This window comes from Salmo salar, chromosome 09 (genome assembly GCF_965601325.2).
Source record: "Salmo salar chromosome 09, fSalSal1, whole genome shotgun sequence".
Taxonomy (NCBI): domain Eukaryota; kingdom Metazoa; phylum Chordata; class Actinopteri; order Salmoniformes; family Salmonidae; genus Salmo; species Salmo salar.
In genome coordinates, this window is record NC_138299.1 from 32,380,374 (window position 1) to 32,403,494 (window position 23,121).

The window sequence follows — 23,121 nt, forward strand, 5'->3', positions numbered from 1 at the left end:
TACTACATGATTCCATGTGTGTTATTTCATAGTTTTGATGTCTTCACTATTATTCTAAAATATAGAAAATAGTAAAAATAAAGAAAAACCCTTGAATAAGTAGGTGTGTTCAAACTTTTGACTGGTACTGTGTGTTATATATATACATATATATACACAGTTGAAGTCGGATGTTTACATACACTGTCACGTCCTGACCAGTATAAGGGTTATTTGTTATTGTAGTTTGGTCAGGACGTGGCAGAGGGTATTTTGTTCATATGGTTCGGGGTGGTGATTTATGTAGTAGGGTGTTTGATTTATTATTTCCGGGTTTTGGTCTATGTTCTACGTTTTGTATTTCTGTGTTCTTTCTGGTTTGTTGTATTTCTATGTTTAGGTTGATGGGGGTTGGACTCCCAATTGGAGGCAGGTGCTTTCTCGTTGCCTCTGATTGAGAGTCCTATATATGGGTAATTGTTTGGTGTTGTGGGAGATTGTTTCTTGTTTTGCCTGTGTGAGCCTGACAAGACTGTTTTGTTGTTCGTGCTTTCTTCGTTTTGTTGTTTTGGTGTTCTCTTTATTTAAAATAAATATCAAGATGAGCATCCACATTCCTGCTGCGTTTTGGTCCTCCGTTCCCGACGACAGCCGTTACATACACCTTAGCCAAATACATTTAAACTCAGTTTTTCACAATTCACAATGACATTTAATCCTAGTAAAAATGTCCTGTCTTTGGTCAGTTAGGATTACCACTTTATTTTAAGAATGTGAAATGTCAGAATAATAGAGAGAATTATTGATTTCAGCTTTTATTTCTTTCATCACATTCCCAGTGGGTCAGAAGTTTACATACACTCAATTAGTATTTGGTAGCATTGCCTTTAAATTGTTTAACTTGGGTCAAATGTTTTGGGTAGCCTTCCACAAGCTTCCCACAATAAGTTGGGTGAATTCTGGCCCATTCCTCCTGGCAGAGCTGGTGTAACCGAGTCAGGTTTGTAGGCCTCCTTACTCACACACGCTTTTTTAGTTCTGCCCACAAATTTTCTATAGGAGTGAGGTCAGGGCTTTGTGATGGCCACTCCAATACCTTGACTTTGTTGTTCTTAAGCCATTTTGCCACAACTTTGGAAGCATGCTTGGGGGTCATTGTCCATTTGGAAGACCCATTTGCGACCAAGCTTTAACTTCCTGACAGATTTCTTGAGTTGTTGATTCAATATATCCACATCATTTTCCACCATGATGCCATCTATATTGTGAAGTGCACCAGTCCCTCCTGCAGCAAAGCACCCCCACAACATGATGCTGCCACCCCCATGCTTCACGGTTGGGATGGTGTTCTTTGGCTTGCAAGCCTCCCCCTTTTTCCTCCAAACATAACGATGGTCATTATGGCCAAACAGTTCTATTTTTGTTTCATCAGAACAGAGGACATTTCTCCAAAAAGTACGATCTTTGTCCCCATGTGCAGTTGCAAACCGTAGTCTGGCTTTTTTTTATGGCGGTTTTGGAGCAGTGGCTTCTTCCTTGCTGAGCGGCCTTTCAGGTTATGTCGATATAGAACTTGTTTTACTGTGGATATAGATACTTTTGTACCGGTTTCCTCCAGCATCTTCACAAGGTCCTTTGCTGTTGTTCTGGGATTGATTTGCACTTTTCGCACCAAAGTACATTCATCTCTAGGAGACAGAGCGCGTCTCCTTCCTGAGCAGAATGACGGCTGCGTGGTCCCATGGGGTTTATACTTGCGTACTATTGCTTGTATAGATGAACGTGGTACCTTCAGGCGTTTGGAAATTGCTCCCAAGGATGAACCAGACTTGTGGAGGTCAACAATTAGTTTTCTGAGGTCTTGGCTGATTTCTTTTGATTTTCCCATGATGTCAAGCAAAGAGGCACTGAGTTTGAAGGTAGGCCTTGAAATACATCCACAGGTACACCTCCAATTGACTGAAATGATGTATATTAGCCTATCAGAAGCTTCTAAAGCCATGACATCATTTTCTGGGATTTTCCAAGCTGTTTAAAGGCACAGTCAACTTAGTGTATGTAAACTTCTGACCCACTGGAATTGTGATACAGTGAATTATAAGTGAAATAATCTATCTGTAAACAATTGTTGGAAAAATGACTTTGTGTCATGCACAAAGTAGATGTCCTAACTGACTTGGCAAAACTATTGTTTGTTAACAAGAAATTTGTGGAGTGGTTGAAAAACGAGTTCTAATGACTCCAACCTAAGTGTATGTAAACTTCCGACTTCAACTGTACACTACCGTACAAAACTTTGGGGTCACTTAGAAATGTCCTTGTTTTCCATGAAAACATACATGAAATGAGCAAAATGAATAGGAAATATAGTCAAGACGTTGACAAGGTTATAAATAATGATTCTTAATTGAAATAATAATTGTGTCCTTCAAACTTTGCTTTTGTCAAAGAATCCTCCATTTGCAGCAATTACAGCATTGCAGACCTTTGGCATTCGAGTTGTCAATTTGTTGAGGTAATCTGAAGAGATTTCACCCCATGCTTCCTGAAGCACATCCCAGAAGTTGGGTTGGCTTGATGGGCACTTCTTACGTACCATGTAAAAATCTCCCACTTTACCACCACCAAAGAAACCCCAGACCATCACATTGCCTCCACCATGCTTGACAGATGGTGTCAAGCACTCCTCTAGCATCTTTTCATTTTTTTCTGCATCTCACAAATGTTCTTCTTTGTGATCCGAACACCTCAAACTTAGATTAGTCTGTCCATAACACTTTTTTCCCAATCTTCCTCTGTCTAGTGTCTGTGTTCTTTTGCCCATCTTAATCTTTTATTTTTATTGGCTAGTCTGAGATATGACTTTTTCTTTGCAACTCTGCCTAGAAGGCCAGCATCTCGGAGTCGCGTCTTCCCTGTTGATGTTGAGACTGGTGTTTTGCTGGTACAATTTAATGAAGCTGCCAGTTGAGGACTTGTGAGGCATCTGTTTCTCAAACTAGACACTAATGTACTTGTCCTCTTACTCAGTTGTGCACCGAGGCCTCCCACTCCTCTTTCAAATCTGGTTGGCGCCAGTTTCCGCTGTTCTGTGAAGGGAGTATTACACGGCGTTGTACGAGATCTTTAGTTTCTTGGCAATTTCTTGCCTTCATTTCTCAGAAGAAGAATAGACTGACGAGTTTCAGAAGAAAATTCTTTGTTTCTGGCCATTTGGAGCCTGTAATCGAACCCACAAATGCTGATGCTCCAGACACAAGTCTAAAGAAGAACAGTTTTATTGCTTCTTTAATCAGAACAACAGTTTTCAACTGTGCTAACATAATTGCAAAGGGGTTTTCTAATGATCAATTAGCCTTTTAAAATGATAAACTTGGATTAGCTAACACAACGTGCCATTGGAACACAGGAGTAATGTACGCCTCTGTAGATACTCCATTTTTTTTTAAATCAGGTGTTTCCGGCTACAACAGTCATTTACAACATTAACAATGTCTACACTGTATTTCTGATCAATTTGATGTCATTTTAATGGACAAAAAAATAGCTTTTCTTTCAAAACAAGAACATTTCTAAGGACCCCAAACTTTTGAACAATAGTGTATATATATATACTGCTCAAAAAAATAAAGGGAACACTTAAACAACACATCCTAGATCAGAATGAAAGAAATAATCTTATTAAATACTTTTTTCATTTGACATTTTGACATTTTAGTCATTTAGCAGACTCTCTTATCCAGAGCGACTTACAGTAGTGAATGCATACATTTCATTTCATACAAATTTTTTCTTCTTCGTACTTGGACCCCCGTGGGAATCGAACCCACAACCCTGGCGTTGCAAACACCATGCTCTACCAACTGAGCTACGGGGTTCTTTACATAGTTGAATGTGCTGACAACAAAATTGCACAAAAATAATCAATGGAAATCCAATTTATCAACCCATGGAGGTCTGGATTTGGAGTCACACTCAAAATTAAAGTGGAAAACCACACTACAATCTGATCCAACTTTGATGTAATGTCCTTAAAACCAGTCAAAATGAGGCTCAGTAGTGTGTGTGGCCTCCACGTGCCTGTATGACCTCCCTACAACGCCTGGGCATGCTCCTGATGAGGTGGCGGATGGTCTCCTGAGGGATCTCCTCCCAGACCTGGATTAAAGCATCCGCCAACTCCTGGACAGTCTGTGGTGCAACGTGGCGTTGGTGGATGGAGCGAGACATGATGTCCCAGATGTGCTCAATTGGATTCAGGTCTGGGGAACGGGCGGGCCAGTCCATAGCATCAATGCCTTCCTCTTGCAGGAACTGCTGACACACTCCAGCCACATGAGGTCTAGCATTGTCTTGCATTAGGAGGAACCCAGGGCCAACCGCACCAGCATATGGTCTCACAAGGGGTCTGAGGATCTCATCTCGGTACCTAATGGCAGTCAGGCTACCTCTGGCGAGCACATGGAGGGCTGTGCGGCCCCCCACAGAAATGCCACCCCACACCGCCAAACCGGTCATGCTGGAGGATGTTGCAGGCAGCAGAACATTCTCCACGGCGTCTCCAGACTCTGTCACGTCCGTCACGTGATCAGTTTGAACCTGCTTTAATCTGTGAAGAGCACAGGGCGCCAGTGGCGAATTTGCCAATCTTGGTGTTCTCTGGCAAATGCCAAACGTCCTGCATGGTGTTGGGCTGTAAGCACAACCCCCACCTGTGGACGTCAGGCCCTCATACCACCCTCATGGAGTCTGTTTCTGACCGTTTGAGCAGACACATGCACATTTGTGGCCTGCTGGAGGTCATTTTGCAGGGCTCTGGCAGTGCTCCTCCTGCTCCTCCTTGCACAAAGGCGGAGGTAGCGGTCCTGCTGCTGGGTTGTTGCCCTCCTACGGCCTCCTCCACGTCTCCTGATGTACTGGCCTGTCTCCTGGTAGCGCCTCCATGCTTTGGACACTACGCTGACAGACACAGCAAACCTTCTTGCCACAGCTCGCATTGATGTGCCATCCTGGATGAGCTGCACTACCTGAGCCACTTGTGTGGGTTGTAGACTCCGTCTCATGCTACCACTAGAGTGAAAGCACCGCTAGCATTCAAAAGTGACCAAAACATCAGCCAGGAAGCATAGGAACTAAGAAGTGGTCTATGGTCACCACCTGCAGAACCACTCTTTTATTGGGGGTGTCTTGCTAATTGCCTATAATTTCCACCTGTTGTCTATTCCATTTGCACAACAGCATGTGACATTTATTGTCAATCAGTGTTGCTTCCTTAGTGGACAGTTTGATTTCACAGAAGTGTGATTGACTTGGAGTTACATTGTGTTGTTTAAGTGTTCCCTTTATTTTTTTGAGAAGTGTATTTATTTATTTATTTATTTATTTATGGGGCCAACACCGGTAGAGAAATGTAAGATGTGCTTAGCTATCATCACCTAAACAATCTTCATCTGTGTTCTGATTGATGGTGATTCATCCATGTGAATGATTTACATTTGCACTGCAGGTAATCTAATCATTCGATCCTACCCGAAAAAAAAACTATTTTTATCAGTCATCTTAAATAATGTGGGTGAATATATCTGAAGCTCAGACCCTTGTGATGTCAACACCATCAACATGAATGTAATGATAACCCGGGTACTGAGGAAGCCTGTTGCATAGTGCATTGAGCACAGCACAGCCCTCCCCTTAGAAGTCAGACCTTTTAAGTGGTCAAACAGCATTGCGAAACCCAGGACAACCCATTTAGGCTTTTACATAAGAGAGAGAAGTCAGCGCAGGCTGACCTGTCCAGTTCAACGAGGTCAGTCAATCAGACCATGGGATGCGTTTTACATAATGAACCCAGCAAGTCCCCTGATCGATTTAATCTCTGTCAATATGTTATCAAAAGGAGGCTAAGTGTGTCTATTTAGAACCTGTCGGTCAGCGCAACAGTAGATACTAGATTTATAAAACACACACATTTTACCATGTGACCTGTTCACTCACTGCATGGATGGAAAACTAGCTCATCTTATTGTCAGATCACATTATAATGGAGATGATCTGGACACCATCATTGGAACCACTTGGTGAGGAAAGGAAACAAGGACAGAAATAGACATGCATGTGTGTCGGAGGTAATAGGGGGGCAATTTCCTATTCACTGGATCTGAAAACCACCCAGAGCTGCATCCCAAATAGAACCATTTTCCCTATATAGTGTACTACTTTCGATCAGGGCCCATAGGGAATTGCGTACCATTTGGGACGCAGATCGGGTCATATAGCCTAGCTAGCGACATGTGTGTTACATTTTGGTTAGAGTCGGGAACATTTGGAATTGATTTTGGTCGGTCGGTCGGAGCTGTTTTGGTGCTCTCCTGACAGAATGCCATTGGGATCAGATCACTCAGACTGCAGAGTGGAGCAGAGTGGAGCACTCAGGGTCTAGAGAGTTGCTAAGATCAATATTAGCAGGGTGCTGACAGGCCAATCGGCTCTTAGTTCCCCTGGGCTCTGATAGAAGGGTCAAAGGTCAAGCCAATAGGGGGATGCCTCCAGCCCTCTTCCATCCCACTCATGAAATAACCAGAGGCAGACAGTCCCTGGTCCCTGCAGGAATGCAGTTACCACACACACCACACACACACACACACACACACACACACACACACACACACACACACACACACACACACACACACACACACCACACACACACACACACACACACACACACACACACCACGGCTGGTTTAGATGCCTCTGATGACAACCAACCACACATATATGCACTCTTCACCATCCCAGACTTGATCCCTCCCTCTCATTCAGCCATATCCGAGCTAACTCCCAATTTTCTAAACTCGTCCTTTTCCACAGGACCCTGGATACCCACTGCTCTCCTCCCTTGTTGCCAGGGCTGTTTCTGATTCAGAGCCCTGCCTGCATTACATGTGCTAATCCAGCGGGATGAATCGCTGGGATTGAACAAGGACCAGTGTGAGTAATGAGTTTTTATAGGCTAAGCTTTGGCTGCATGGGTCCCCCAGCTGCCAATCAGAGATGGGTGGGAGTCTCTGGGCAGTGTGTGTGTGTGTGTTGGGGGCAAACAGTAGTGACCGAGCTTCTTCATACAGGGGCTAAGCATCTAACAACATCCATTCAGCCATCCATCCCCTTGGAAACGGATGCGATATTGAGCAGATAAGGAGAATACAGTATATTCAAATCAGGACACAGCCAAAAACCAACTGCCCTGTGCCCTCACTCTTCATAGAAAAATAGCGATAGGGAAACTACTAACTCAGAACAGTCAGGGGTATTAACACAAGGCCAAAGTTCTTGGCTCCATTGACCTTTCTCACAGCCTAGCTCTAGTACTGTTAGAAAAACTCCACCTCCTACTCAAACACACAGAGTCATGGTGAATGCCAGACCAGAGTTCCAGTCACAAACAGAACAATGCTAAAACCCACAGTAACACCCACAGATCCTAAAAACAGTAACACTCAAACGGTGTACTTATGATAAACAATCTGACATGCTGTCTGTGTGTGTGTGTGTGTCTGTGTCTGTGTGTGTGTGTGTGTGTGTGTGTGTGTCTGTGTCTGTGTCTGTGTGTGTGTGTGTGTGTGTGTGTGTGTGTGTGTGTGTGTGTGTTTGTTGGCACACCCTAGGAAGAAATGCATACGAGTCTCAGTTTTTTTGTTCAGGGCTCCCTGCATTCCCAGCTCACACCACACAGAGACAGACGGATTGTTGTTTTCCCTTGAATTATGACAGACACATTCTGAGCACATAGCTGCCTAAATACAGAGGGAGTAAAAGGGAGTAGAATTCCACTGTGCCAGCATACTACTTATGCTTCCCTTACAGTTAGTTGTCCATAGTGAAACAGAAGCAGCCACAGACTTCCACTGAGATCCATTACTGTGCTAGTGTTGTTGTTCCCCTGTTGAATAACATACAGCCAGAAGTCTTGTAACGCTTTCATTAAAACATTTTTAAACAATCTTACCTTTTTACACAACAGCAATAGATCCTCTTATATGGGTAAACATCCTCGTTATAAAGTCCAGTCCAGGCAGCGAAACAAGCTCCACAGAACAGAGCGAGTCCTGCTCTGCTCTCTGCTCTGCTCTCTGCTCTGCTCTCTGTTCTGCTCTCTGTTCTGCTCTCTACAGGCAGCCAGCCAGCGCTACTAGAGACCAGATGACCGACAATGTGAGAAGAGCTGAAGACAGAGCTTCCTATGTCTCCAGCAGTGAGATCACCACAATCACAGTCCAGGAAAGGAGAGAAACACATCCAGCTCCAGCCTCATCCAGCAGAACAGCCCGGAACAGAAAGACCTCCTCAGCACGGACATAGCATTGTGACATCCACGGGTTGAGTCAGTGAAGCGTGGTCACTGAACTGAACAGTAGCTGTAGTCGAGCCAACTCCTCTGTCTGCAGATAAATACAGTCTCACAGTCAGTCGCAAACTATCTATCACACAGAACTGTTTCTCTATTCTACAGTAACACTTGGACCGATCAATCTATCCAAGTCTAACTCACTGTAATCCAGTAAAGTCTCCCCACTTAAACGATCTCTGGAAGTGACTACACTGAGACAGCACACAGGCCGTCAGTCCACACTGCTCTGAGCCTATGGCCAGAGACACACAAACCCACTGATGTTGGCTTCTGCTGCTGCTGCAGTCAGCCAGCCCTCATCCCTATGCCATGCCACACCCCCCAGTGCCCAGCGTGTTTCTATTGGAGGGAGTCCTAGCTGGGCTCCTCCCACTGCTCTCAGCTTTCTTTCTGTTCCACTTAGAGAAGTGTGTGTGTGTGTGTGTGTATGTGTATGTGTATGTGTTTGTGTTTGTGTTTGTGTTTGTGTGTGTGTGTGTGTGTGTGTGTGTGTGTGTGTGTGTGTGTGTGTGTGTGTGTGTGTGTGTGTGTGTGTGTGTGTGTGTGTGTGTGTGTGTGTGTGTGGGAGTGTTTCCTGCTCTATTGAAAGATCAATACTCTTAGTGACATGGACCATCTGTATCCAGATTGGGTTACACTAGCAGGAGCTTTATTATAGAAGATCGACTCATCACACACCCTAACATACTATCTATCACTAACAATCAATCACTTCACAGACTAGGCCAACGTAACTTACAATGCGCTACAATGGCTGGATCTGTCGTCCTGCCTTCCATCCACCAGACAGACAGAGTTCATGTCCTATCATTTTCTCAGAATACTAAGCTATTAAGGGAGTGATGAGGGCTTTCCTCATCAAGAACAGATCACATTACACTCCCTTCCCCTTACTGTTTGACACACACGACAGACAGACAGACAGACAGACAGACAGACAGACAGACAGACAGACAGACAGACAGACAGACAGACAGACAGACAGACAGACAGACAGACAGACAGACAGACAGACAGACAGACAGACAGACAGACAGACAGACAGACAGACAGACAGACAGACAGACAGACAGACCAGAGACACACACACACACACACACACACACACACACACACACACACACACACACACACACACACACACACACACACACACACACACACACACACACACACATACTGTATCTGCGTCTGAGGCAATCCTTTCAATCTGCTTTAAGACTCAATTTCCCACCAACCACCACCAGTACAGCAGGTAACCTAGCAGTTAAGAGTGTTGGGCCAGTAACCGGAAAGGTTTGAATCCCCGAGCCAGCAAGGCGGAAAGATCTAAGTCGATTAAGGCAGCCCCCTGCACCTCTCTGATTCAGAGGGGTTGGGTTAAATGCGGAAGACACATTTCAGTTGAATGCATTCAGTTCCCTTTCCCAGTGTTTTGACTTACAATTGTGATTCAAGTGGATAATCACCTTTGGGATCATTCTAGATGTTTACCCCACCCATTTGACTCATATCAATAAAAAAGGAACACAATACTCTACTATACCAATACTCTACTATACCAATACTCTACTATACACACTGCAATACTACACCCAATGTAAGGTGGGGGTATCATTTCAAGCATTTTAGATCTGCAAAACACACTGAAACTTCCCTGAGGAATACATCTGCAACAGCTGCCTAACGTTGGAGCTGTAAAAAACATAGCAGTAACGCAATGTTGAGCTTAAAAGGTTACAGCAAGTAACTCTGTTGATCCCAAATGGCACCTTGTACAGTCCACTACTTTTGACGAGAGCCCTATGGGCCCTCGTCAAAAGTAGTGCACTAAATAGGGAATAGGGTGCCATCTGGGCTGCATCCTCTGTCCACTGCAGTCAGTAAACAGCATGCTAGTGTTCCTGTGGATGACTGACCTTTGCCCAAATAATACCCAGCAGCATTCGCTCTCATGTTGGTCTTCTCAGATAGTTGCTAAGTAGAGGAATGAAAGGGGGTTTCCCCTGCTGCCAGAATCCTCTTTAATGAGCGAATGGATAAAGGCTTGCTCAGATTTTTTTTAAATTAACTCTTCACATGCTTCTCCCTCTTTCTCTCAGTGCAAAGCCCTCTGATGTACAAAGTCTCATTCACTAGGCTGTTGGAAAATACAGCATCATTCACGACACATACAGTGTATCGATGACAAATAACAAGCAGAGAGCAACTTATCTATAATCTCACATGCTGTGAAATGAATGACACACAGAGATACTGTGACACAATGCTCCGACAACTGGTGGTCTAGAGTCGACTAGTATGTGGAGACAAGTCATTGAAAAGTATCCCATGGTATCAAAAACACAGGAGCCAATCTAATGGAGCCCGTTACAAGCTATTCAATGGACTCAGCAATCGTCCTCCCCTCTAGAAAGAGGACTTTGTCCATGTCACAGAGACACACAGAGCAGGGCCTGGCTGCCCTCAGAGAGAGAACCAGTGTTTGCCAGCAGTCAGCACCCTGGGCTGGGCTGGCCTGGCTGTCTAAGGATGCCTGCCCAGTCTGCAGAGGCTCAGTGGCTAGCTGATACTAACTGGTCAGTGGTCAGACAGACTGACATTCCCCTGTGGGGCCAGACAGCTGAGGACAGCCTGAAGCCTGCCAGGCTCCTAGTAAATAACATGGCCACCAGCACTGTTGTAATGAAACAAACCGGTCATGATGCATTCCCTCTCTGGGACTGACTAACTGACGCACTGTCAGCGTTTGTCTGTGAAGACTGTAGAGGAATGCCACAGATGGACGAACACACACACACACACGCACGCACGCACGCACGCACACGCACACACACAGTCATCATATCACGCGGCTGCAAAAACACTCCTCTGATTATTGATATACTGCCTTTTAATGGGATATATGGGATATTCAAGCCATTTTTTATGACAGTGGTTGAAAGGCCTGGGAAATAAAAGAGCCTGTGCATGTTTTATGTATGCTATGTTCACAGACATTTAGAATCTCCTAAGCTGTGTTTCAGTAAACAGTTCCGTGAAGGGTGAGTCTTGTTTTCCTTCTTGGCGTGCCTCAACAGGATAAGCTGATCCATCGAAGGGGTGACACACAGACCTCAGTAACCCGACCTGGAATATCAGCAAGCCCTGGAGACAAATCTCACAATGGGTCATAATCTAACACAATCAATAACACAATGTCTCAATCACACATACACATTTCCAGCTGAATCCAACATTATGACAGACGTCTGCTGTGATGAATAGGGCTTGGTTAGTTACAGGACATGGTTAGAACTTCACCAGGATGTAAACACTAATCATCAAAAGTTTCATGAAACATCCAAACATGATGACCATCCCACTGTGAGAATTACAGTTAGCTGAAACACATGGCACTGCTTTGTTCGGGTCCCAGTTGTGCTGTGGAACAAGCTGTGTCCTGTCTCTGTCATGAGCAGGGCACTTTAGTCAGTTAGCTGCTGCCTCATTAGCACAGTGAAGTGAGCTGTCAGAGATGTATCTTAGATAGCCATAACACTGTTCACTGTGAGAAACATATTTACCCTGCCTGCATCCCAATTCTCTGGGAAGTCTACACTTGTGCACGCCTCTGAACATATCTACAGTAAATAGCATTTGAAACACGTAAGCATACGCTATAGAGAGTTTCCATCATATTTCTTCACATCAGTCATTTCCTTTTAATGGGAAGTGGGCAAGTGCACAAGAAGGATAAAGAATTTGGACACAGACCCTGTTTGAACGTAGGATACTAACAACATTCAAAAGAATGTGTATATCATCCAATCACAGTCCCTCAGCTGATTGGAGATAGTCAGCAAGAGGCAGTCTGGTTTGATCCCTCTGTACCTCCCCATGTTGCCCGACTGTATTCCAGGGCGTGTTCTCAGCATGCGCAAAACAGCTGGCAGGCGTATTCCCAGTCATTTTCAACCGCTCCTTGTCCCAGTCTGTAATCCCCACATGTTTTAAGATGACCACCATCATTCCTGTCCCCAAGAACTCTAAGTTTTCATGCCACAATGACTACCGCCCTGTAGCACTCACATCTGTAATCATGAAGTGCATTGAGAGGCTGATTATGGCACACATCAACTCTATCATCCCAGACACCCCTTACCCACTCCAAATTGTATACCGCCCCAACAGATCCATAGATTACGCAATCTCAATTGCTCTCCACACGGTCCTCACCCACCTAGATAAGAGGAATACCTATATGAGAATGCTGTTCATTGACTACAGCTCAGCGTTCAATACCATTGTCCCCTCCAAGCTCGTCACCAAGCTTAGGACTCTGGGTCTGAACACCTCCCTCTGCAACTGGATCCTGGACTTCCTGACGGGCTGACCCCAGGTGGCGAGGGTAGGCAATATCACCTCCGCCACGCTAACCCTCAACACAGGGGCCCCACAGGGATATGTGCTTAGTCCCCTCCTGTACTCCTTATTCACCCACGACTGTTGGCCACGCACGACTCCAACACCATTATCAAGTTTGCTGACAACACAGCGGTGGTAGGCCTGATCACCGGAGATGATGAGTCAGCCGACAGGGAACTGGCACTGTGGTGCCGGAACAACAACCTCTCCCTCAACGTCAGCAAGACCAAGGAGCTGATCGTGGACTACGGGAAATGGGGGGCTAGTACGCCACATCGACGGGGCCACAGTGGAGCAGGTTGAGAGCTTCAAGTTCCTCAGTGTGCAAATAACTAAAGACTTAAAATGGTCCAAACACATGCGCATAATCGTGAAGAAGGAGCAACAGCGCCTCTTCCCCCTCAGGAGGTAGAAAAAATTTGGCAGGGGCCCCCAAATCTTCAAAAAATTATACAGCTGTACCATTGAGAGGATTTTGACTGGCTGCATCACTGCCTGGTATGGCAACTGCAGCGCCCTCGATCTCATGGCACTACAGAGGGTGGTGCAGTCATCCCAGTACATCACTGGGGCCGAGCTCCCTGCCATCCAGGATATCTATATCAGGTGGTGTGGTAAGAAGGCCCGGGAAAAAAAGACTCCAACCATCAAAGCCATAGACTATTCTTCCTGCTTCTGCACGGCAAGCAGTACCAGTGCATCAAGTCTGAAGCCAACAGGCTCTTGAATAGCTTCAATCCCCAAGCCATAAGACTGATAAATAGCTAACAATAGCTACACAGACTATCTGAGTTAACCTTGTATCCTCATTGACCTTTTTATTTTTATTTTTGTCTCTATGCACACTCACAGAGCCCTACACACTCACACACTCCCTCCATCATCTGCCCACTCACACATAACATGCACATACATGTATACTGACTCACACATGGACACCCACTCACATACAAGCTGTTGCTACTCTGTTTATCTTATATCTTGATGCTAGTCACCTTACTCCTGTACATATATACCTCCATCACTCCAGTATCCCTGCACATTGTAAATATGGTATTGGAACTGACCCTGTTTATAGTATGCTAACTTACTTATTGTGTTCTTCATATTTTTGGGGAAAAAAATGTATAGTATTACATTGTTAATGAATATTGCACTGTTGGGTTTTGAGTTTGAAAGAAAGACATTCCAAAGTACTTGTGCATTAAAACTAGAAACGTGTTGTTATTGTTCAGAAGATCCCTTATCTGCTTACTGTAAGTTACTCAAGGTATAGACTGAGGGTGAAATCAGTGTTATTGAGTCATTGAGGATACAAAGTGCAAACAGATGATGTATGGTAGCACCAACAACAAACTCAGAATCCTGGTTCACTTCGGACAGATCAGACAGAGCTTCCTTCCTACTTGAGGTAGTTAAAAATACAATTCTAAGAGGTCAGAGTTTGTTTGGAACATTTTGATATGCATGACCAACATAACACAGTTCTTGGGATTGAGTCAGAGACCAGACAGTAACCATCAATTCTCCTCCCATCTGTTGAACGGATCAGAGCTACCTGACATCCTCCTCACCGATCCAGGATATGAACATTTATAACCACATCAAGTTTTATGTTGGAAAGATACCCGGACCTGGATGTCTCAGACCTCAGTCAGCAGAATATGATATTCTTTGAGGAGGACGTGTGCATTATAGTAGGTTAGCCCACCCATCTGCTTTACCTCTGACCGAAGGAGTTATACAGAAAGTACCAATATGACAGAAAACATTTCCTATAAATGATCTTATGAAGAGAACAGTGAGGACGAGACACAGGTATAGGAAGCACAGCATGTCCATATTGAATGATAGAGGCCTATCGTCAATTTGGGGGAACTTACACAAGATCAGGAGTCCTATCAAACATAAATCACCTGCAGCCCATATAGGCCTAAGTTCAGATGGTTAACAAAAGACTAAAACTTTGATCAAAAGTGATGTGCCATGGGAAATCAATTCTTATTATGAACATTACAAAAACAATCCCATTGGTTTGCTTTATTTGGAAACCCCATCAATATTTAGAGTACAATAACTCACACACTGTGAGAAACTGCCCCACTCACAATGACATTGACAGGCAAGCAAATAGTGTAGTTGTTGTCAGTGAAAACAGCAACCATGGAGCGAGGAGCAGCAGGACTGATAGACAGATAGCTACAGATAACTATAAACATCAAAGCAAATGTGGGGTATTCTTTGCATGTCTGTAGCAACACTGTAGCAATCATTCATACCGATCAAGCATCATTGCAACATGGCAAGTCACATTGCTTCAACTTCTGTAACACTCCCAGCCATTTGGAACAACAGTGTCTGGAGACGTCCTACTTGGAATGTTGGTGACAAACAACTAAGGTTTTTCAGTATGATTCACAGTGGAATGCCACCTGGGCTCTATGTTAGCATGTCACAATCAGACATTCATCTATTTAGGCCTAGCCTTGTGGGAAACCATTCTGGCTCACAGTTTGATAGTTTCACTCTTGCCCCAAGGGTAATTCCATGGTGACAGATTTACGAGACTCAGATTTTTTACTTTCAAATGTATACTAAACAAAAACCATTGATTTAAAAGTTTAACAAACCACACAACTCTATGCATATGAAGGATTACTTTTAACAATTTCCACAGAAAATGTTACAAAAACACTTTTACAGGAAGAATTGTGCACATACAAAGTCTGGTAACAGAATAAAACGGAGGGAGATTTCACCGTAATTCTGTTACCAAACTTTGCATCTGCACAGTTTTCCAGTAAAAGTGATCTTTTTTTTAACTGTGTAAATTGTTCAAATGAGTCATTGTGCATAGAGTTGTTTGCTAAACCTTGAATGGTTTTTGTTTGGCATACAGTCTCAGCATAATTCTGTTACAATGGAATTGCCCCTGAACTAAGCTTGTTAAGTTACTTCATAGTTCGGGATCAGAGTAGGAACAGGCTTAGTTTGTATGTGAGGCTGACATTGTTTCTGAGTATGGTGATGTAGTGTGTCCCTCTAAGCTGAATGCCTGTTCACACTCTCTCTTCCCTATTAACAAATAAGAGAGTTTAATGATTCAAAGCATAGCACTGTAACACACTTGCCAACAATGGAAGATTATTCAAAACATTTCCACGCTGCCTGCTCCTCACGCCTATTCAAAGACACAGAGCATAAGACAGTGAAGAAAGAGAGCGATGAAGCACCTTTTATGCAATAGGGACACTTCCCAGCTACACTGTTGGATGTAAAGTCCTATAAAACCGTCTGTATTGCCTCTATCTCTGGGGTGTATGTTTGTGTATGCAGTGTGGGTGCTGACAACCTCGTCTGGGGGGTTAGGGGAGCAGAGAGGGGAGAGAGCTGGGTTCACTGAGGCAGTCCTCTGGTCTAGAGGCTTTAAGTTGGGGGGAGCTGACTGATAGGCTGCGCCTCTGCCTGAGAATGAATAACACCAGATCACACCATTGTCCAGCCCCACTGAAGCACAAAGACAGAGAATGGGAAGTTCAAACAGCTACACTGGGCCATTGTTGAGCCTCACCGGACCGACAGGGCTGGGTTCAATGGGTGGGGCAATGCAGGCAGGGCAGGGCTATAGCGGCCTCTGGGATAGTCCCATCCATTTCATACTAGTCCTACAAAGAAACTAAATGGTGGCTGATGCAACCACCGCACACGCTGTTGCTCCTCCTATCTGCATGATTTTACTGTGGGTGGTGGAAGGGGTGTGTTGCTACCAACCTTGTGGTATTATGCAATGTCTGTCTCCACCACATGCAAATATGCAAGTCTTGAACAGACACACAATCAGAGAGTGAAACACACACACTAAAGTCCAGCAGAGAGCATACAGTACTCTGGTAAATCATTCTCCACAGCAGTTCACAGGCAAAGGCGGAAGCTGAGCGAGCACTGAAGGAAAAACAACTGGCTTGGTTTCACTGCGTGAGATAGCTCATCTATCCTCATCAATATCTTGACATAGCAACAAAACTATTCTAACAACAGTACACCATAACTTCCTTATGAGGAAATATAGTGCCAACCAGAACTGTGCCAAATGGTATAGGTGGCTCCTCTACACATTTAGTGGAAGAGCTACAATGTTTCTCTTTTGCAAGACTTTCCCAATTGTCATAGAGTTAGATCAAGACTGGAAAGTTTTATGAACAACTAGCCTAGTTAGAGTAGAATGCTCTACCTCCTTTCTCTACAAGCGTTTACCCCTTCTGTACATCCCCTCTACGGCTACATCTTCAGATGTCACAGTGGTAGAGCAGATGTCACTCATTCATTCTCATTTATTACTGATATTATATTCATATGTTTTCAATGGTTGTAACGACCGTCGTAGGAAGTGGACCAAAATGCAGCGGGTACGTGAATGCTCATATTTACTATTACGAACACCACACAAAAACAACAAAACGAAACCACGAACGACAGCTAACAGTTCTGCAGGCTAAACATAGCAGTGCACGAATACAACTTCACACAAAGGGACAGGTGAAATAGGGCTACCTTAGTATGACTCTCAATCAGCAACAACGATGTACAGCTGTTCCTGATTGAGAGCCATACCAGGCCAACACAAAGAAATACACAACATAGAAAACCAGAGAAATACAAAACAAGAACATTACCCAAAAACCCCGGAACACATAAATCAAATACCCCTCTTACATAAATACATATCCCATTAAACCCCGAACCACATAAAACAAATACCCCCTTCCACGTCCCGGCCAAACTACAATAACCAATAACCCCTTATACTGGTCAGGATGTGACAATGGTTTAATTACTCCATTACTCAGTCCCGCTTTATTTGAAGTGCATCTTATGAAGGCTTCATAAAGCCCTACATAGATGCTTCACAAATCATCTATAAGCGTATATCATGTTCTATAAAGATTCATAATGTGGCATAACTGTGTGACATAACCATCAGTTTATTTGTTCACATTTATTCATCTTTTATAGAGAATGAAATACAGTTACAGATTATTATTTGTGACCCATGTATGCAGTGCTTATGAAGCATATATGAATGCTTTATGAAGCCTTTATAAGATAATAAAGCGGGACAAATGACTCTTTACCAATACGTCATGGTGTCATTGTGCATGACTAAGTCTGAGACTGGAGCTGCTGTGAGCAGAGCTTTAGATGAATTTGAGGGCGGTGTGAACATCACAGAGTAATTCTAACATCCCTCTCAGGACTCCTCCTCGCTCGGTATCGGTTCCTCGAGTGGAAATAAGTCCCGGTATCAAGTCTTGGCACAGCTCTGACATTCCCTTACGTTGAGATAGCTCCTACAGTACATACTGTATCAGCATGACCTCACTGGTTTTAATTGAAGACTTCTCCTCCCACACATACACACAGGGGGGGGGGGGGGGGGTCCCAGACAGGGGAATGCAGAGAGGTCAGTAGTACTGTAGGAACCTGTGATTCAGGGCTGGTGAACCAGGGGGAATGTCTGCCTGGGGGCACAGTGCAGGCAGGCAGATAACAACCCATCTGAACTGAATGGTCTGCTGCTGGGAAGTAACATCTGCCCAGTGCCCGTCGTGTTAGATATTAGAGGTGTTACTAATTAAAAAGGATGAAACTCCAGTGCTGTACACAGACACACACGGGGGGGGGTGGTCTGGATGACTAACAGCACTGTAATAATCTAAGTGATTGTGAGACTGACTCAGGCATGTGATTTGTGTCAGCCCTTCAAAAAGCCCATCATATTTCAGAATGAGAACAGGTTAGCACTTTGCTACTGGGGATGTTCTCATTAGCATGACTTGGGCTTGATCAGAGGCCTCCAGGCAGCATGCTATTATGCATGTCTAACATCACAGACGTCATTGCAGTGCAGGGAGGTAACCAAGACATTACCCATCTTCTGCATCATTACACACAGCAATTAGGGATAGATGCGTGCAGAGTGCAGACGGTTCAGCAAACATTGATGTTATCATTCTTTTAAATGCCTCACCTGATGCCAGGAGGAGAGGGGGGAAACTGGTACATGTACATGAGTTGTAATGTCCTCTATGCCCTTTTCTAATTAATTAAAAACAACTCATTGGGGCTTAACTGGTTTAATGACTTGGATAAGTCTGATTGCTGGAGAATCTAATAGTATTAAATGACTAATCTGAGAATGGGGATGTCTTACATCTTTAGCCAGCCAAGTCTAGCTATAGGTCTTAAACCTCTAGTATTAGTGTAATGCCTATGAAGAAGTAAGTTCCTGTAGCAGATTGAAGAAGTAGCCTAGAAATGTACCAGGTGACTGAGGGCAGTATAAAGCACCTGTCTCAGACTCCACCCATGAGTTCCAGGTGTGGTCCACCGATCTAAAAATACCAAAACATCTGAAATGATGTATGTCCCCAACATGAAACCTCTTCATGAATAGGTATCACTGCTATTCTGACCCCCAGGGAAGAGTAGAATTTAATACAATATAATACAAACCGTAGATAGTTTACCAACAACACTACATCATAAAGAGAAACTTGTTTGTTTGTTTGTTGATAGTAAAACTGAATCACTTTCTCCCCTGAGAGTCTTGGCAGACATAGTGGCATAGCTTCTAACTGAGGTTCAAGGGAGATTACATTGAATGGCAAAGAAGCCTACTGCTGCCACAGTAGAGTAATACACATGTTGTGAATGCAGTCAAGCGACACTGATGTAGCCTACACACATATCCATCTCGAATTGTTTCCATCATTCATACCATAATTAGCCTACACAGTAGGCCTAATTAGGCTATACTGCATTCATATAATTACTACAGATCAAAGCGTATTCAAAAAGCAGGTCGAATCTCAATGTAACTTGAATACGATGTCGGTTTGCAATGCATGCACACCAGTTCTATGGGTAGAACACAGGTTCTTTCGCTGAAACAAAAGACACACGAAATTCGCAACCGCGTAAAGACATTCTTCACATAGCAAGGTGATCAAATCACCTTTACTGTGCAAAATTTTGCTGACAAAAAGTGTCGGCGGCGGTTCACAGATCTTTAATTTACTATTGTATTGACATGTTATCCCTTCGTCCCACCCATACAGCCTATCCTCAGTCATCGGGTCTCATCCGTGTCGCCATAAATCATTTCAAATAATTTATCTGTAATATATTCCACTGTGGAAAGAAATACACCACTGTCATCATGTTAGTTATCTAATATCGTTTTAGCTCACCTCGTAAACGAATCCATCATCGAAGCAGTTCGATGCTTTATGCTTGTGTATTCCCCTTTAACACAATAGTCATTGGCTGCTGTAAGTGAGATCATCCCTTTTGCGCTCATGCAAATATGATCTATTATATTGACAAGATAGTTGAGTGACCGGTTTTACAAATGGAAATATATGTCCTCAAAGATGGAAGGCAGGCGAGATCAGGTCGGACCATTCACTTATATCAGTGCATTCGCAGCAAACTACCCATTAGCCTACGGAACTTATTTTCGATCATATAAGCCTCACGTAACAAATTAGAAATATAATTTTTGTTTACCAAATTCGACACTCTTATAAAATTAGTTGTCTTATTTTTCGGGGACAGATATTGGGCGGAGTAAATCCTCCCGCTTCGCCTCTTCCTCTCTGCTCATGTTAGCGCGAACTGACCAAGGAAAACAAAGCAATGTTTGTACGGGAAATGTAGTTCCATGGGAATGGTGCTCCAATGGAGAACTATGATCAGCCCTTGTAAAAAAGTTTATAGTACCTTCAGAAAGTATTCACACCCCTTGACTTTTTCCACATTTTGTTGTGTTAACAGCCTACATTTAAAATGAATTAAATTGAGACTCTGTGTCACTGGCCTACACACAATGCCCCATAATGTCAAAGTGGAATTATGCTTTTTATCATTTTTACAAATTAATAAAAAATGAAAAGCTGAAATGTCTTGGGTCAATAAGTATTCAACCCCTTTGTTATGGCAAGCCTAAATAAGTTGAGGAGTAAAAATTTGCTTAATAAGTCACATAAGTTGCATGGACTAATAGCGTTAAACATGATTTTTGAAGGACTACCTCATCTCTGTACCCCACACATACAATTATCTGTAATTCAGTCGAGCAGTGAATTTCAAATACAGATTCAACCACTAAGAGAAGGGAGGTTTTCAAACACCTTGCAAACAAGGGCACCTAATGGTAAATTGTTTATTAAAGCAGACATTCAATATCCATTTGAGCATGGTGAAGTTATTAATTGCACTTTGGATGGCGTATCAATACACTCAGTCACAACAAAAATACAGGCATCCTTCCTAACTCAGTTGCCGGAGAGGAAGGAAACCACTCAGGGATTTCACCATGAGGCCAATGGTGACTTTAAAACAGTTACAGAGTTTAATGGCAGTGAAAACTTAACTATATTTTCTTAAAACTGCATTGTTGGTTAAGGGCTTGTAAGTAAGCATTTCACGGTAAGGTCTACACCTGTTGTATTCGGCGCATGTGACAAATACAATTTGATATGATTTTACAGGAGAAAACTTAGGATGGATCAACAACATTGTCGTTTCTCCACAATACTAACCTACACACATCTTGTTTGCAATAAGGCATTAAAGTAAAACAGCAAAAACTTTGCAAAAGGGCCACCCAAGTCGCGCAGCAGTCTAAGCACTGCATCGCAGTGCATCGCAGTGTTAGAGGCGTCACTACAGACCCAGGTTCGATCCTGAGCTGTATCACAACCGGCCATGATCGGGAGTCCCATAGGGCACCACACAATTGGCCCAGCGTTGTCCGGGGTAGGGGAGGGTTTGGCCGGACGGGCTTTACTTGGCTCATCGCGCTCTAGCGATGTGTGGTGCCTGGAAAACAACCTCTCACTCAACGTCAACAAAACAAAGGAGATGATCGTGGACTTCAGGAACAGCAGAGGGTGCACCCCCCTATCTACATTGACGGGACCGCAGCGGAGAAAGTGGGAAGCTTCAAGCTCCTTGGCATACATATCACTGACAAACTGAAATGGACCACCCACATAGACAGCGTGGTGAAGAATGCGCAACAGAGCCTCTTCAACCTCGGGAGGCTAAAGAAATTTGGCTTGTCACCTAAAACCTTCACAAACCTTTACAGATGCACAATTGAAAGCATCCTGTAGGGCTGTATCACAGTCTGGCATGGCAACTGCATCGTCAGCAACTGCAGGGCTCTCCAGAGGGGGGTGCGGTCTGCCCAACACATTACCGGGGGCAAACTACCCGCCCTCCAGGACACCTACAGCACTTGATGTCACAGGAAGGCCAAAAAGATCATCAAGGACATCAACCACCCGAGCCACTGCCTGTTCACTCTGCTATCATCCAGAAGGCGAGGTCAGTACAGGTGCATCAAAGCTGGGGTCGAGAGACTGAAAAACAGCTTCTATCTCAAGGCCATCAGACTGTTAAACAGCCATCACTAGCACATTAGAGGTTGCTGTCTATAGGCATAGACTAGAAATTACTGGCCACTTTAAGGAATGGAACACTAGTCACTTTAATAATGTTTACATATCTGGCATTATTGCATATGTATATACTGTAATCTATACTATTCTACGGTATTTTAGTAACTTAATAATGTTTACATATATTGTATTACTCATTTCATTTGTATATACTGTATTCTATACTCTTCTGCTGTATCTTAGTCTGTTCCGCTCTGACATCGCTCGTCCGTATATGTATATAGTCTTAATTCATTCCTACTTAGATTTGTGTGTATTGGGTATATGTGGTGTAATTTGTTAGATATTACTGTACTGTCGGAGCTAGAAGCACAAGCATTTCGCTACACCCGCAATAACATCTGCTAATCACATGTATGTGACCAATACATTTGATTTGATTTGATTTTTCGTGGGCCATGCACCTGCAGTCTGACCTCGGTCGTCAGGTAAACTGTGTTTCCTCTGACACATTGGTGCAGCTGGCAGGCGTGTGTTAATAAGCGAGGTTAGGCTGCATCATGTTATGGGTACGCTTCTCATCGGCAAGGACTAGGGAGTTTTTCAGGATAAAAAGAAACTGAATAGAGCTAAGCACAGGCATGAGGAAAACTTGGCTCAGTCTGCTTTCCATCAGACATTGGGAGACAAATTCACCTTTCAGCAGGAATATAACCTAAAACACAAGGCCAAATATACACTGGAGTTGCTTACCAAGACAACATTGAATGTTCCTGAGTGGCCTAGTTATTGTTTTAATTAAACCGTCTTATAAAATCTATGTGTCACGTCCTGACCATAGAGAGCTCGTGTTTTTCT

General features: G+C 43.7%; 1 protein-coding gene across 3 annotated transcripts in view; it reads right to left on the reverse strand.

Annotated features, from left to right (window-relative positions):
• The window catches only part of daam1a (dishevelled associated activator of morphogenesis 1a), an 89,915-nt gene extending 69,544 nt beyond the window's left edge, over positions 1-20,371 (reverse strand). For 2 of the 3 annotated variants that reach the window (XM_082955728.1, XM_082955726.1), the window contains exon 1: positions 7,988-8,668. The gene's annotated coding sequence lies outside the window, so the exon portion shown is untranslated. Of the gene's footprint in view, positions 1-7,987; positions 8,669-20,046 lie in introns of those variants that run through there. The other variant, XM_082955727.1, reaches the window with a different exon arrangement.
• Positions 20,372-23,121: the final 2,750 nt, after the last annotated feature.